Consider the following 6,329-nt stretch of genomic DNA (forward strand, 5'->3'; position numbering starts at 1 on the left):
CCTTTTTAACAATTAAACAAAACGTTATTGCACAACAATTAGTCTTGAGAACCTTGTGATGATTAAGTGAACTTCCAGAGAATAATAGTTCAGCAAACAAATGCAAATGTTAATTTTACCATGTATTACAAGAATTTCGTTCATAAACACTGTTTCTATATTTTAAAACTGGTGTCAAATGTTTACAGATTTAAATCATTCTCATGACAGGGTTTTTAAAACGGTTTTTTTCTAGTATCAATTTTTATCAGTGACCACTTGATCCAATATAATTTTGAACTGGTGTAAGAAACCGTAAGAAAGGCACATGGTATTTGTTAACATTCCATTCATTCTAAAATTTAGGATTTATTTTAATTTTCTCCACTTTCGTCATGTTACTTTTGAAAGATTAGTTCTAGTCTAAATTATTTTCAGTAAACATGTGATTATCAAATGATCAGTTGTCAACTTATCAAATACAAACAGTTATATGGGATCCCGCTTACATGTTTAACCCCACCACATTATGTATGTATGTGCCTGTCCCAAGTCAGGAGCCTGTAATTCAGTAGTTGTCCTTTGTTAATGTGTTACATATTTGTTTTTCGTTCATTTATTGTGCATAATTTAGGCTGTTAGTTTTCTCGTTTGAATTGTTTTACATTGTCATTTCGGGCCTTTTATAGCTGACTATGCAGTATGGGTTTTGCTCATTGTTGAAGGCCGTACAGTGACCTATAGTTGTTAATTTCTGTGTCATTTGGTCTCTTGTGGAGAGTTGTCTCATTGACAATCATACCACATCTTCTTTTTTATATATACTTACAACAAGAATTTCGGTACATTTCCTCCTTTCTAACTGGCAGGCTAAATGTAAAGGGGTTAACCCTGAACTGTTTTGAATGTTGATAGTCATATCATTCTGATCTTTTTTAGTAACAGCTCCATTATTCTGAAGTTATCTCCCTTGAGAAAACAATTATGCAGTGTAGTTGAACCATCTATGGAATTAACAGCACATATATAATTGATGATACCATCTGTCATGAAACAAGAACAATATTCATGTAGTTAGATTCACTTTCGTATCATGAACACTGTGATTTTGAAACAAGTTAATCTCAATTTCTTTAAATGAAAGGTGGGTTTTATATCAGTGTCATTAATATTATACATTTATTTTCCATGACTGAGGGATATATGTTCACCCAAGAAAATTAATATTTCAAGAGGGCATCGATCGCCTGATGGAAATATTACTTTTCCGTGGTGAAATGAATGTTTTATTCCACTGCTTATACTTTTTATCTTCCTGAACATGAAATGTTAATTGATATAATTTTTTGTATCCGCTTACAAACATTGGTGAACAATACCAATCAAAAGTAATAACATTTTGTATTTGTTTTTTGTTTGTTTCTATTTTTAGGTCTGAAATAAATATTCCCTTCAATAAAAATTTCTAAATTTACAGTAGTCTGTTACAGTATAAGATTAATACGTAAAATGCCTGGAATAAGCACATACTCTGTTTTAAATTACATGCAAATACAATAAACAAGAACTCTAAATAGTATTGTTTTCTAATCATCTGGAAACCATTTGTCCTTGGACGACGATGACGACCAATATACGACCAATTTTATTTATTTTTTTTGTGGTCGTATATTTAAACAGATGTTTAAAACAAAAATTTAGTGTGAAATGTTTTTATAAACCCTCAAGTACATAAATGATGAAATTAATGGTAAATATTCTGATTTTATCGGTTGTATAAAAAAGGTGAATGTGTCAATGGGACACAGATGGTGCCCCCGCTTGCATATAATGTTTTAAAGGGGCAGAACTCAAGAACTGTCAAAGTGACACTACCCAAATTTGTACTTGATCTGACTTTTGTGGTAATTAGCGTTGTGTATACGTTTCATGACATTTAGTTGAGGCAAACTTAAGTTAAAAATCTAAAACAAAAAATCCAGCAATTTTTCCATATGTAAAGGGGCATAACTCTTGAACAATAACATTTGGTTGAGGCAAACTAAAGTCAGAGAACGGAACAAAAAATTTAGCAATTTTTCCATTTGTAAAGGGCATAACTATAGAAAAGTAAAAGTAACGCCACCAAAATTTTGTGTTTTCTGGTAATAATCAGTGTGTATAAGTTTCATAACATTTGGTTGAGGCAAACTAAAGTTAGAGAACGGAAACCAATTTAGGGACTTACTTATGGACGGACGTACGAACGTATGAACAGACAAGAGTAAAACGTAATGCCCCTCTGCTACGGCGGGCGCATAAAAACATTTATAAATCATCTCTGCCACCTATTTCTACCATTTTTAGTATATATCATGCACATGATACAAAGTTTCATTGGGCCCTTGTGTGGTTGTCTATAAATCAAAATCATTAAAGGGTCAAAGCCCCCAATATTGATCTTGAATCGAAACATAAATACTTTAAATTAGAGAATGCAAATAAAATGCCTACACACACAGTGGACAATGATGCCATATATAAATTGAAATCTCTGATCGGCAACACAAAAATCCTTGCAGACAATGATCTCTTACTCGTCATGCAGTCATACATTTCATTTAGTATTACATTTCATTTCATGATATTTACAAACATCAAAATTCAAGCTATTTCATGTAGTTTTTGTCAGTCATCTAATTCAAATAAGGCATAGTTAAATAAGGAGATGTGGTATGATTACCAAATGAGACAACTATCTACCAGATTATATGATAAGTCATTGTACGGCCTTCAACAATGAGCAAAACCAATACATCGCATTCAGGCAGCCCAGAAAAACAAGAGCTGTGGGATTGGTTGCTTAACAGGGAAGGCTTAGACAAGACAAAAAAGAAAAAAAGGGAGACAGACACCCAAAGACAGGACTTAGCCACAGGGACCATATATATGTGCCCCCTTACTTATCCCTAGAGAGGCTGCTTTAGATTAAGAGATAGAAGTTAGGGTCTTAGCCAAGGCAAGCTGAATTTTGAGACATAGGAACAACAGAGTAGATGCGGGGCCACTAGGCTAATCTGCCCACTTTGCACCAGCCTATTCAAAATGAAAGCCTAGGGTGGGAATTGAACCCACGTACACCTACTCCATTGTCCTCTATATACATGTTTGATATATATCAAAATGCAAAAACGCCACTATCATGTGAATATAACATCTTGTATCAACATACAGGCACCTAACCTTATTTTTTAGGCATAATGAAGAGTGTATTATTAAACTTGTTAGATCAATAAAAATGCAACCTATGAATACAATAATTAATATTAACTGTTAAACAATAACTACAACAAATAAGATATTGCTGGTGTGCAGGGACAAGAAGTTACATTTGAAGTAAAAAAAAATCAATGAACAACAACGTGTTGATCTACTGACCAATCAGTGAAATTTAAAACAGACAATTAATCACCTCTGTATACTTTGTATAAAGTTTGTATTTGTTGTGATTATGTGTGTATGTATGGAAATATATGAAAGATAACATTGATTTTACTGTAGATTGCTTAAGGTGGTACCTAACACTACAGGGAGATAACTCTGTAAAATCATCATAACGTTTTAATGACGTTGTATTGTTAAGGGAATATTAAGCTTCTCAATGATCACAATAAGATTTTGTCAAACTGCTATATAACCAGTGTAATTTTTTCTGAATAAACGGTTGGTTCAAAGTTTTTGAAATTTTTATATTTTTGTTCAAGGGTCAAAGTAAACACTTTGACAAAATTTTATGAAAATTAAACGAGCCAATTTAATTTTTGTTAAAGTGTTGGGTACCACCTTAATAACCCTTTCACCGATTGCTGCCCAGACAGAAGCTACTCTGAGACGATGGCTTCCCTGCTACTATTACTCAAGTGGAAGATCTTCATAATAAATATCAATAAAAACTTGTTTGTAGTTATGTGTGTATTTATTTCATTATCATGTTTTGATAACTTTTTCCTCATAAAATATTTAAATTTTCAAATTTTCGGCATTATCTAGGTGAAATTCTCAAAATTCTGCTTTTTGACCCCAAATCGTAAATTTTTTAAGCCAAAACGGCAAAATTTTGAAAAGATTTATGAGGCTATACAAATTCCTCACACTGAACAATGTCCATTCCAAGTGTTTTGTACATAAAACAACATTTCATTTCAAAAAGGTATACTAGTTTGGCTTCAATTCTTTCATATTCTTTCCAAAAAATTTTTCCCTTGTTTCAAATTCTCGTAAATTCCATAAATTTCCTCTGATCTTGACACGATTTTCAACAAACGGATGTGCCATGTTAACACTTTCATCCATGTATTCATCAAAGAAAGATAACTCATGTTTGCACTGTTTTGAGCGGGAAATATAAAAGAGGTATTCCAATCCCGGTAAAAAGGTACTCATCGTCAGCTGTCTGAAGCGTGAATCCCGGTAAACCGGGACTCATCGGAGAAAGGGTTAAACAATCTTCCATAGATATCCTCTTCAAACACAACCTTATTTTGTAACGATGGACAGTAACGTATAGCAACTTGTATAACAGTAAATGCCACTGGATAATCTACCAAAAACAATCAATAATTTACATTTTCATAAAATTGTGTCCAAAGCTTTTGATTTGATGAAAAAATGCAAACATTTGAAACCGTCATTTTGAAATATGAAACAAATTAATTTACAATCTTGAATTAAAAGAAAGTGCAGTGTGCACATTGCCAGCGTGTCAGGCATAACCAGTCATGTAAAAATATATATCTTTAAATTTATTTTCTATACTTACAATTCTAGTTTTCACTTAAATTAATGATTTAATTTCCAGTCTTTCCTTTTCTAAAACAGGGGCATTCTTACTACAGAATCAATAACATAAACACAATGAGATTGTAACAAACTTCGAGATTATGAATATAATTGGTAAACATAACTATAAACAATGACTTTTATACATGCATGTCTTTGAATGTTAATTTCATTTTTGTGCACAATCATTAAAATAAAATAGTCATTCAGTATCTTAAATAAAGAATTGTGTGTATTTTTAGCTTTCCATACCAGTGGGTTTTTTTTCAATCAGTTGACATATATACATCTTTATTCTCATAAACCAAAGTACAATGGTATAGAGACACATACAAATAAATTAACATACATAATATAAAATGTAAGTACATATGTAAAGTAGAGACATTAAGTGGTTACCCAGGAGATCCTAGGCATTTAAAAATTATTCGTATAAATTTGCAGTTTGTTTAGTTCATACAAGTTGTTGCTATTTATAAGATCTTGAAATTTTAAAATACATATGATTTGCAACTGGCCACAGAATATGAAATTCATTTGATAGCGACCAGAATTTTTATTGTGTCTTTTCCCTAACCATTCTAACCATGCATGCTAACAATGAAAAACAATCCTTTTTATGAAATTGTGACACTCAAATCAAAGAAGTTTGAGTTACTCCCCTTTAGCTTTAAATTTAAATACTGATACATAGACAAAAACATAAACTGACAGTATGTTTTTTAAAAGAGAGAAACAGCTAAAAAATTTCACTAAATTATAAGTTTTACTATGTACATACAAAAATAAGGTTGTCTGCAGATCAATAGATAACATCAATTAATTTAAGAATTTTAGTTAAGATGTTGGAATTTCAAGATATGCACATTGCCACCATGACTTTCACCTTAGATGAGACAAGAGTATCTTAAATACTTTACAAAAATACCTACTGATGCAAAGAAATATATGAACCACATAGACTGACTGGATGGTCCTACTCTCTGTGACTGAAAGTTTCAATAATGGAATGTTTAATGATTAAAACTTCTCAAAACATAAAGTTAAACATACCATAATACAGCTCCAAACCACCAGTCTGCTTGTAAACAACAAAGGAAGGGAACTACTCAAAACATAAAAGTATAACATACCATAATACAGCTCCAAACCACCAGTCTGCTTGTAAACAACAAAGGAAGGGAACTACTCAAAACATAAAAGTATAACATACCATAATACAGCTCCAAACCACCAGTCTGCTTGTAAACAACAAAGGAAGGGAACTACTCAAAACATAAAAGTATAACATACCATAATACAGCTCCAAACCACCAGTCTGCTTGTAAACAACAAAAGAAGGGAACTACTCAAAACATAAAGTATAACATACCATAATACAGCTCAAAACCACCAGTCTGCTTGTAAACAACAAAAGAAGGGAACTTCTAAAAACATAAAGTATAACATACCATAATACAGCTCAAAACCACCAGTCTGCTTGTAAACAACAAAAGAAGGGAACTTCTCAAAACATAAAAGTATAACATACC

Source organism: Mytilus trossulus, chromosome 13 (genome assembly GCF_036588685.1).
Source record: "Mytilus trossulus isolate FHL-02 chromosome 13, PNRI_Mtr1.1.1.hap1, whole genome shotgun sequence".
Taxonomy (NCBI): Eukaryota; Metazoa; Mollusca; class Bivalvia; order Mytilida; family Mytilidae; genus Mytilus; species Mytilus trossulus.